This window comes from Equus quagga, chromosome 11, assembly GCF_021613505.1.
Source record: "Equus quagga isolate Etosha38 chromosome 11, UCLA_HA_Equagga_1.0, whole genome shotgun sequence".
NCBI classification, from domain to species: Eukaryota; Metazoa; Chordata; class Mammalia; order Perissodactyla; family Equidae; genus Equus; species Equus quagga.
The window spans coordinates 8,008,126-8,020,439 of NC_060277.1; the positions used below are offsets into that span (position 1 = coordinate 8,008,126).

Here is a 12,314-nt window from a genome sequence, read left to right on the forward strand (position 1 = left end):
TTACTCCAAGACCAGACCACCTCTTGATGGATTTGGACTAAAAAAAAAGAAGTACCAATAGACAGTTACTTTCTAAATCAAAATTCCCTAAAAATTAAAGGTATATGAACGGATTCTTCTTATCTTTTCCTGCTCTATTTCTCTCTTGCTCTATTTCTTTATTTTTCTCTACTTTTTTCTTTTCTTTTTTCTTTCTTTCTTGCGTGTGTGTGTATGTAACCTTTCTAAAATTTTGATTGAATAATGTCTGACCTCAAATTAGGCCCACTTAGAGTTAAAAATAACGAATACTTATTATTTATCAGGCACTGTCTTGAGTGTTGTCTATGTGCTAATTCATTTAATTCTCAAAATAACTCTGTGAAGTGGGTATCAATATTATCTCTCCTTTACACATAAGAAAAAAGCGGCACAGAAAAGCTAAGTAACTGTACTATGATCACACAGCGATTGTCTGTAAGAACTAAAGCCAACACAATTCCCTGTTCCTGTGTTAAATTATCCTGGGAACAAGCATCATTTCCAACCCCCATTTTAAAATATTCTGTGAACATGCTCCAAGAAAACCTGGTTCTTGGACTGTGACCCATCTAAACCAGCCTGCTTATAGACTAACTGCATGCTGCTCAACACTCGTTTCAAGACTCTTGCCTTGCCCTTGTGACAAATGCAAGGCTATTACATCATAAACTCTGCCCAATCGCCTGCAATGCAAGATCCCCCTCGAAATCACCCAACCTTTCCCCTAAAACCCAGGACTATCCTCCCCTGCTCTTTACCTTCTGATACACTGTGAAGACTCTGTCAAGGTGGCCAGTGTTCCCCTTACTGCAGGAACTTCATAAACTTAGGTTTGCTTGTGAATAGGTTTTTTTCAAGAATTTATTTGGGAAGTAAGCAGCTTATATCTGTCTAATACTCATGAAGAATTAGAAGATTGTATTTTGTTATAAAAACAATAAATAACACTTTGTCCTCAAACAAAAAATATCACTATAGCAGAATAAAGGAAATTGATATCAAACTTCAGTAACTACGTAAAGAATTTTTTACATTTCCTTAAAATAAAAAACCAAAACCTAACCTATTTACACTTGTGTGATTCTTCTTTTTTAAAGATTGGCACCTGAACTAACACGTTCCCAATCTTTTTTTCTTCTTCTTCTTCTTCTCCCCAAAGCCCCCCAGGACATGGTTGTATTGTATGTATGTATGTATGTATGTATGTATGTATATTGTATGTATGCATGCATGTATGTATGTGTGTATGTATATTGTAGTTGTAAGTGCCTCTGGTTGTGCTATGTGGGACGCCGCCTCAGCGTGGCCCAATGAGTAGTGCCACGTCCCTGCCTGGGATCCGAACCAGCGAAACCCTGGCCCAAGGAAGCGGAGCACGCAAACTCAACCACTCAGCCATGGGACCGTGTGATTCTTAAACCAACAATCTTTACAAAAGTTCTCTACAAATAAAAAGGAGTCTGTGAGTGATTTCCCCAACCCACATCAAATATCGACTGTGAAATTTAATAGGATTAAATTAGTTAATTGAAAATACACACTTGTCTGTATATTACTAACATTTTCAATATAAGAAAACACTTTTATTCTGAAATTTTGCTCAATCAGGAAACCAATAAGAATAAGAAATGCAAATATTGAAAACAGCAAATAAAAACCAAAAAAAAAAATCAAAACCCAAAACCTAGTTATCTCAGAATGACGTAGCCAGAAAGGAGTTCTTCCTAACAAAGGAAATGTCATATGGTAAATATTTCAGGTGTGAACACAATGCATAAGGAGCTCCCATTTCTTTGGAAATATCTGTAAATATATTCATCTGAGTAAAACAATCATCTGTGTCTAGTCAGGCATGCTCTCTGCTCCTGTGGCTGTCACCGCTGTCGATGTGAAGTTGAAAGGTAATGGCCGGATGATTCAAGGAAACTGCTGAAGTGTGTACTCAGGCTTCCTTTGGAGAGATGGGTTCATTTATCATCATAATAAGCTATTACTATCGAGAGGTCACAACTCATTGAAGAGACAGTCAGTCTAATTGGCTCAACTCCGTCAGCTTTCGACGCGCCTCAAGGAGATAAGCACTCTTTTGCCGGTAATTTTCAATCACCCAACAAACTACCTGTTTAATAATTCATCATTTCAGATTGGGGTCTTATCACATAGCTCCTTTTTCCATGTGGCAAATATTGGATTTTAACTACTTGGAATCTCAGACCCAGGTAAGAGAGGGAGAGCTTCAGAAAAAGGTAGGAGAGAGAGCACCTGCTTTGACTCGACGACTACTGTTGGAAGCGATGTGAAGACCTTAGGAATGAAAGTGTAAGCTTTACGCTTCCCCAGCAGGCCCTGCAGACAAAAACAATTCTTCCTGAACTATCTGGAAAGATAAGAGTGCTACTTGAATCCTTGTGATTAATTGAGCAAGCCACCCAATTTTTAGTTTATAGGATTGGGGCACTTAATACTTATTAAGTGTTCATATCAAAGTAATAATTTTTATAACAAACTCTAGAGTAGAAAAGTAATAGTTGATAACAGATTAAAATAAAAAATAAAGGCAGTTCTAGTTAAAATATCTTCTTTTATTTTGAGGAAGATTAGCCCTGAGCTAACATCCATTACCAATTCTCCTCTTTTTGCTGAAGAAGATTGGCCTAGAGCTAACATCTGTGCCCATCTTCCTCTAAGTATATGTGGGACGCCTGCCACAGCATGGTTTGATAAGCAGTGTGTAGGTCCACGCCTGTGATCTGAGCCGGCAAACCCTGGGCCGCCAAAGCAGAGTGCGTGAACTTAACTGCTCCACCACCGGACTGGCCCCTAAAATACCCTATTTTACAACCTTAGCAATATTCTATTCTTGAGTGGGGCAGCAGATAGCCTCTAATGCAAATTCCCCTCAATTCAAATGCTAGCTGTGACTCTAAATAGCTACGTAACCTTATAATTACAAATATATATCCTTTTTTTGCCACTATTTTTTACATAAATGGTAGTGCTATATACACTATTCTGCTTCCAGGTTTAATTACTTAGCCATATACCTTGGATCATTCCATATTAGTATACAAAGAAGTTCTTTCCTTATTTATTTATAGTTTTATAGTGTTTGATTGCGTGTACATCCACAAACTCATTTAGTCAGTCTCTCAATGATAGACATTTTTGTGGTTATCACAAACATTTATGAATGAATAACTTTGCATTCCACATGTTTATATATACCTGTAGGATAAACTCCCAGAAAATAAATAGGTAAGCATATGTGCATTGGCAACTCTGGTGAAGATTTCTAAATTGGTTTTCTTGGACTGCATCAATAAATATCCCCACTACTAACATATAAGAATCTTTCTCTCTTTAAAGTCTCAGTAATTGTGCACTATCCATTTTGTTGTCTTTCCTAAGATAGACGGCAAAAGATTTCTCAGTGTCGTTGCCATATCATGAGTCAGACTGAACAGAGTTTCACACACTTAAGAGCCATTCGTATTTCCTTTTCTGTGAACTGTTCATTCCTACCTGTTGCCCATTTTTCTGTTGGTTTGTTGGTCTTTCTCTTATCAATTTCTAGAACTCTTTTAGATATTAGAGAGATTAGCTTCTTGTTTGCTATAAATTATAGCAAAAAGGAAAATTATGGAATTTTTTAAAAAGTTGACATTTTCTTATTTGTATTAGTTCACTAGGGCTGCCATAACAGGTACCACGAACTGAGCGTCTTCAGCAACAGAAATTCATTATTTTACAGTTCTAGAGGCTACAAGTCCAAAATCAGGGTATTGACAGGGTTGGTTCCTTCTGAGGGCTGTGAGGAAAGGATCTATTTTGGTCCCTCTCCCTGACTCGTAGATGGCTGTCTTCATGCTCACGTGGCGTTCTCCCTGTATGAGTGTCTGCCTCCAAATTTTCCCTTTTTATAAGGACACCAGTTGTATTGGGTTGGGGTCTACATTAACGAGCTCATTTTAACTAGCTACATTATAGCTGCTGAGTATTGATTATGTTTATTATGCTTATAAAATTTACTTCTCTAATCAGTTACTGATGGATAGAAATCTCAAATCCCCTTAAACACTAAGTCTTCAGTGAAGCAGGAATAGTGAGATCCTTATCACATTATATGCTTGGAAAGACATGAAGCGATGCTCGTTAGCTCTATTTTGGAGTCTTCAAGATAAAATGCAAAACACTCTGCAGGTCTCTCAAAAAGCTAGCTAACTGATTTAATTTTTTCACGTTGCTACAAAGCTGCTGTTTAAGTCAAACAATCTACTTACTTGGCTAAAACTAACTCTCTGTAATTGTCCAATTTTATTTTTAATGATATCCTGTCCTTACCACCACCAGATGCTATGTCTGATAGCAATAAATAGGCAGGGGACAAAGTGTTCTTTAACAAATGTCTTTTATTGATATAAAGATTACCTCTGATATAAATCACTGCAGCAAACAACCACAGAAACTCACAAAGCAATTGACATTTATCGAACAGTTTCTGTATGTTAAGGGCATTTTGAGGGCTTTGCACATTTCTGAGGGGGTGCTGGAACTCTCATTCTGCAGATAATGAAAGTAAGACTCAACTAAATTATGGGATGTGTCCAAGATCCCAAAACTAACAAGGCAGAGATCCAGCATTTGAATCAGATCTGTGAAAGGCGTTAAGGACCAAAACACTAAAAATAACTGACCACAGCCTCCCCTTGCAAAAATAATAGTTTTCAACTATTCTCATGAAAATGAAGAAAGAAAGAAAACAATGTACTAGTTTGCTGGTCCACGATCAAGGTGTCAGCAGGATTGGTCTCTTCTGGAGGCTGTGAGGGAAGGATCTGTTCCCGGTCTCTCTCCTTGGCTTGTAGATAGCCGTCTTTTCCCTGTGTCTTCACACCATTGTCCCTCTATACATATCTGTGTCCCGGCCTTCCCTCTCACCTTGCTTTTCTCCCACTACTAACAATTAAACTACAAGAAACCAAAAACTCAGTATATGAAGAACACTCTGGCCATGATAGGTTCAGAAATGGCATCATACTGCCCCACTGAACTACAACAGTTGGTGGGTCAGATCTACTGGAAGTGGCAGAGGCAGGAATATTGGGGGTTTGTCCCACGAGGACTCGGGCTAGCGTGTCAGAACCAGCACTCCATTGGTCCCCTATGCTTCTCCACTGAGCTGCACATGGAACATGGGTGTAAAGTGTTATTGAAAAGGATATAGGAAAATCGTAATGTTTTACGCTAAGATTTGATGGAAACGCTTTCAAATTGATGCTGGTTTTGCTTTCTTGAGTTTTGAGATAAGGAAGGTAGCTTGCAGAAGGAAGGCTTTTTGATGTTCTTGTTATGGCACAGTCTTCCTTTTTACAATTTTTAAAAAAATTTTATACAAAGAGTGCCTGAAATTCTATTTTAAGTTTGTGTATTTTGTTATTCATTCAAAAACCATTGTGTTAAGCCATAGGGTTAAGGAGATGACGAGCTTGAGGTCTTCTGTTAGGTGGCAACCAGTGGAGAAAGCAGTGTTATCTACCCTTTTTGATACTCAATTTATTTTTTTGGGGACAAATTTCCATCTGCTATCATATTTCTTTTACTGGAAGAAATTTCTACATTTCTTCTAGTGCAGATGTGTTGGTGAAAATGTATCTCAGTCTGTATTTCTCTGAAAAAATTCTTCGTTTTCTCTTTACTTTTCAAAGATATTTTGACCTGGTAAACAATTCTAGACTGATAGTTTTTGTTTGTTTGTTGTTGCTGTTTCTTTTCTCTCTCATACTTTAAAATATCTCTGTACTGTATTCTAGCTTGTATCGTGTCTGACAAGAACCTTCTATCTTTCTTATCTTTGTTCTTCTATACATAATGTGCCATTTTTTTCTTCAGCTGATCTTAAGATAGCTCTTTATCTCTATCATTGCTTTTTTTTTTTTTAAATAATTTGATTCTGATGTACCTTGGCATGATTTTCTTGTTATTTTTGGGTCTGTTTCCACTGTCTGATTTTCCTCCTGGTTATGGTTCATGTGTCCCTACATGTGTACATGCCCGATAATTTTTGATTTGATGCCAGACATGATGAATCTTACATTGTTGGGTGCTGGATTGTGTTGTAATTAATCGATTAGTATTGGACTTTGTTTTGGCAAGCAGTTAATTTACTTGGAATAAGTTCGCTTCTTATAAGGTTTGCTTTTAAGATTTGTTGGGAGGACTCCAGAGCAGCCTGTAGTCTGGGGCTAATTTTGCCCCTCTCCTAAGACAACACTCTCTGAGTACTTTATCTGATGTCCTCTCCATCATGAAGATGGTCCAGTTCGGGTGGTGGGAAAACGAACTATTACCAGCTCTGTGTTAGCTCCAGGAATTTTCGCTTAGTACTTTTTGGTATTTATTCCATCAGCCTCAGGTAGATTTCTCCCATTCAACTCAATACTCAGCCAGGCTGGAAGTTTCCTTTTACACGTTGACAGATATCTGGATCCCTCACTCTGTCTCTGTCTCTCTCCAGATCCCTTTTCTCTAATATTCTGTCCCACATATTCTAGCTTCGTTGGCCTCCCTGAGCTCCAGTCTCTGTCTTTTAGACCATGCTGTTTGAGTTTTCCCTCAGTGCACTTCTTGGAAACTGCACCCAGGGAAAAATCTGGGGCAATGGTAAGCCTCCCCTCACTTATTTCCCTTTTCTCAGGGATCACAGTCTTACACTACCTGTTTGTCCAGTTTCAACTAGAATTTATTTTTTGTATAATGTGCAGTAGACATGCAGTGATTTTTTTTTTCTCTTTAGATAATCAGTGGTACTAGAACCATTTATTACATGGTCTGTCCTATCGTCATTGATAAAAATCAATGATCCATATATGCATGTCATATTTCCCTGCTACTTTTTCAGTTCCATTGATCTTTTTATCTATTTTCACATCAATGGCACTTTGTCTTAATTATGATATCTTTTTAAAATAAGTGCTAAGTCTTTATATCAGATGTTTTGATTAAAACCCCATCTCCAGCTTTCCTTGAGGATTTCCTTTGCTCATTGTTGGCCCTTTGCTTTTCCACATAGGTTTAATCCTTGGTACTTTAATATTTATTGCTATTATAAAACGCTTCTTTTTAAAGTGTTTTTTATAACTGATTTTTGCTGATGTCAAGAAATACAGTTGACTTTTATACAATAATCAGGTCCCTTCTTGATTCACTTATTAATAATTTATCTTTTAAGTTCAAAAAGCAGATAATCATATCACTGACAAATGACAGTTTTATTTCTTCCCTTCTGATTTCTCTTTTATTTCTTATCTTACTGCCCTGTCCAGATCTTCCAGTACAACGTTAAATAAAAGCGTTCATGGTGAAGGTTTTTTCATGTTTGTGATCTGAAAGAATTCATCCAACATTTCATATTAAATATTGCTATTCATTTTTGTGTAGATACTCTTCATCATAAAGAAGTACCTTTCCAATCCTACTTTGCAAATCTTTTAAAACATCATGAATCATTATTTAATTTTACCTATTTATTTTTCTACATCTATTGAGATAATTGCTTTTTTCTCTCTCATTTAATCAGTCAATATGACCAATCACTTAAACTGATTTTCTGATATTAAATCAACTTGAACTCCTATGATAAAAGTAAGTTGGGCGATTTAGTTTTACCATTTTTATGCATTATGGATTCAGATTGTCCATGCTCTGTTTAGGATGTCTGAACCTACTTTCACAAAGTCACATAAAATTACTTGTGGGATAATCCCCATTATTCTTTCTCTAGAAAGTTTGTGTACAACTGAATTTTTTTTAGGTTTGAATAATATTGAACTCACCTGTAAACAAATTAGACCTGGTGTCATCTTTATGGGAAGATTTTTTTGACTACTGAGTCAATTGCTTTAATGTTCATATGACTTTTCAGTTTTTTTTCCCCTGAGTCAGTTTTATTAATTTTCATTATTCTAGAAATTTACTTGTTTTTATAAGTAACTAAATTTATTGTGTATAAAGTTTTCATGATTTTTCTTACCTTTTTATTTTCTAAAGTAATTTTAGTAACGTCCCTATTTACACTTCTAAAATTGTTTGTGTGGAAATTTACCCACTTTTCTTTCTATTAATCTTGCAAGAGCTTTGTAATCCTTTTAAAAATAAGTTTTTGGATTTGTGGCCTCTCCATTGATATTGTTTTCTATTCCATTAATTTTCATTTATGTAAATTTCTATCTTTATTGTTTCCTTTCTTACACTTTCTTTTGGATAAGCTGCTCAAGCATGTCTATCCAGAAGCTAAATGCCTTACAAGAACTAATAAAAATAGTTGAATGAAAAGTGATTAATTGGAAAGGACGAGACACATCTGGACTCCAGTCTTAGCTCTATCTCTTTCTAGTTGGGATATACTAGTTTATTAGCTGATGATCTTGGTCATGTATCTTAACAGAGATAAAAACAGAAATTCACCAGTAAGTTGAATATTTTAGTTAGCATGCTTTGTGCAAAATCTGTATAACCATTACCTTACTTGATGTGACCAGTAAATTCTATCAGCATAGCTCTAGATCATGTTAGTTTTCTTGGCAATCATATTGCAAAGTGGAGTCACTGAAATTACTGTTAAGTAAACTCCTATATTTTTCTCATAAAATTGTGCTTAAACTGAACGTTCCCCTATTTAGTACTTGTTCAGTTGTTCAATTGTTAAAAACTGAACTTTGTCCCTATTGTATTTCATTATAAGGCACTGTAAACAGAACAATGCACATGAATATTAAAATCACCTTTTATATAATCATTTACAATATTAGAATCAGTGTTTTATAAATTTAATTAGGAAAAATATCAAGATAATATAATGACAAGGATAGATAAGATTAAGAGATTTTCCTGTTTGACCTGGAGTTGGGCTAACACTCTCTAGTAGACATTACCATAACTATGGGCGGTAAATGAGTTCTTGGCTTGTTTTGCTTTTTAATAAATACATTTCCTCTTTTACTCCTAATAATTCAGTCAGTTTATGCTAGGCTACTAATTTATTTTTTTTGGTACTACTCCATTATCAAATCATTCGTGATGGGATCTGATTTATGGAATAAAAATTCAATCACAGCTGATTTATCCTATTTACTTTTATGGCCATGCCATTCTCCACATATAAATACCTTCTTAATTATTCCATTTAATCCAAGACTTAAATCCGAGGAAGTTAAGGATGGGGGAGAGGGTTGGACTTTACTTTTGAATAATCTTGAGGCATGTGGAGCAAGGAAGTCATAAAGACAAATTACGTTGCTAAAAGAAGAGTGGATCATGCTTGTTAGTGAGTTTTTAAATTTTTTTAACCAAGATTGAAATCATCTTTCAACTCTCATTAAATCTCACTAAAGAGTCATTTCTGAGCAACCTAATCAAAACTATTTTTTGTTGTTCTTAAGTGTGTAGCATTAATCATAAAGTATTTGTTAAGCTCCTTTTATGTAAAGAGAACTACCCTGTCCTGTAAATCTCAGTCATCAATCTCCTTCAAATCCCCAGCTTTAACTTGGGATCTGACAGGCAGAATTGAAAGTCAAGCAAGCACAACAAAGAAGTACCAGAGATTGCTTTTAGAAGCCAGATGCTATTTTTTCAGCAGACTCATAATGTGCATCTTAAACTAGGCTATAGGTATTCTTGGCAACTATATGAAACAATTTAAAAGATTCTCTAAACTAGAAACAGAAAAAGGCAGCATAATGTTGCAGCAAGTAAACGTTATTTTTTAAAGAACAAATCACATAAGATTAATTTAACAGTGCTCAGACAGAATTTCAGACCTTAATGGTAGTGCAGGAATTGTGGACAGGCCAAGCCAGATTCTCAGGGAACTCCACAGACGCGAACAGAATTGCTTTTGGAAGCTGCAGTGACTATTCCAGACCACTAGGGTAACCTTAAGTAAATGACTATTTCAATGTTCCAGTAGCACTTGGTTTAGGAAAGCAGTAAATTATTCCAACTCTGAAATATGCAAACTGTTTCTGTTTCTGAATAGCTGTAGTCTGTAGCAAAGCAGCAGGATTCTTTGTCCCCAGTTCCTTCCTAGATCCAGGCTTAAACAAACGTCCCAAAGCCAAACATTAACATTTGCCAAGCAATTTGAAAATGAAATGCTGTTTAGCAAGCCCTGTGGGTGCCTGAGTTAATGCTCTTTGACTGTCTAGAAGGGGTGGGGTGGGGGGGAGGATTAACATTTGATTGTGTTAATTGTGCTAAATCTTCAGTCACAAATGAGAAAAAAACATTTTCAAGATTGCTGTTGAGGAACTAACTCCTAGTTGACATGGTGGAAATTTTTTAAATGGGCAGTATAAAAATGCACTGTTTTTCTGGGCCTCGCTTACCATCCACATACACACTTAGATTCACTTAGGTATTCCTCATTACTCCAGAGAGGCACTGTAGTCAATAAAAATGTTTCTTCGGATACAAAGTACTCCTTTGCTAAATTGGCTAGCGCTCTTGAGTTTGATTAGGATCAGGAGGACCTCTATGTTAGCAAAGCGTATTCCACGTGACAGCAGTTTTATTGTTTGGGGTTAGGTTCCTAAAAAGAGAAGGAAGAGCTTGTGGTATCTTCATTATCATGTAATATGCAGAGCACGTCTCCCTTCTGTTATAAGTAGCCTTATAAACAAGTGATTTGGAAAATGTTTGAAAATGAGTTATATAAATATTTAGGAAAAGCTAATAGCATCTCATAAATATTTTTTTAACTTATGAATTGACACTAAAAAAGCAGAGGAAAGATTACGTACCCACAGCCTCATGGATCTAAATGAAATTCAGTATCTAAGCAGATGCACCAGTTTCTTGATAGACTATTTCTGTCAGATTCTGGCAAAGGCTCTGATTCGAACAGCAATTACTGGTAAAGAATTTAGCCTCAACTATTTAGAAAAGTGGCTTTATTGAATTTATAAACAAGGCCCTGCAATTTTCCATTTCCTTAGCGAGAGAGTAAATCAACCAAGCTAAGCATATCATCACGACTATAATTTACGTGATGTGACATGACAGTTAAGATGTACAGTGGTAATTTGTGAGAGTTTCAGTATTATTGTAGTATCAAAAATTTATATGGTTCAGTTATTAAGGCAAATTGTTTCATTCATACTGAGATATCTGACAGGAAACCACCAAGGGTTTCCACATTGCATTAAAAAATGTCTTCCATATTCAAACAATTTGCACACCCTGTTACCATTGTTTTGTTCACTGAATGGGAATTGAAACACGGGCAAGCACAGCTTTTTGATGTGAAAAGGATCTGGGGGGGAATATGAAGTGGCTGGTTGTGGGTGGTTATAAGAAACCGTTCAGCCAGGATAAGGGAAGTTATCTTTGGGAACCAAGACTATGAAGAGGATATCCAAATTCTTTCCTCTGATGTTATTTAATATCCCATTTGCTTGTTTTCCTTCTGTCAGTTTGATTTTCAGCCAACAGAAAGAAAAAGCATATGACCACAGAAGAAATGATGGAAAATATGGTAAAGAATATTCTATTATAAGCTACCCTTAAATAAATTTCACCATCATAAGAAAAATAACAACTCCAAAACTAACCCAGTTTTGACCCCTGCTCTTCTCTGAACCCCTCAGAGCAGTAGAAAAAAGAAAAAAGACAGTTTATGTATGTATTTTTTTTTCTTGGCAGTATTAAGCTATAGGCATTCAAGTCTTATGTGCTATTTTATTCTTATTGGGAATATAAGAGGTTCCTAAATTGAATAGGATAGAATGACTTCTTGTTGCAAGGGGCCTTGCAAATAAAAGTTTAATTAGATTTTTATTACAGCTGTATAATTTTATGGAACATACACTCTCTCTTTTAAAATTCATATTCATTGAAAATGTGTTTTATTCATTTACACATTTTTCATAATAGCCTTTAGAAGACTGTTAAAAAATAAGAAACTGGCCATGAATTAGTTTTTCAATCAGCTAAAACCACCAGTTGCCATTCACTGAGTAGCATACGAATTCCTAAATTTTTCTATCTCAATCCTCACACGCCACGCAAGAGAACCACTAACTATAAAAATATTTTTATTTGTTTAATCAATGAAGATTTCTTCAAAAGTAATAACACATTCTTATAGGTGGAAAGTAGGCTTAAATAGTATCAATTTGCTAAGGGATTTTTCTGTGACCGTCACAGTTTCTGCTGTGCTTAGATAATTTATCAGCTGACAAGGTATTAATTTTCACAGAACAAGCAAGTTATTTTAGATTTAGAAGTTTTTTAGA

At 35.7% G+C, this 12,314-nt stretch overlaps 1 protein-coding gene across 5 annotated transcripts in view; it reads right to left on the reverse strand.

The window, feature by feature from the left end:
• The window catches only part of LAMA2 (laminin subunit alpha 2), a 531,319-nt gene that overhangs the window by 268,065 nt on the left and 250,940 nt on the right, over positions 1-12,314 (reverse strand). The window lies entirely within an intron of this gene.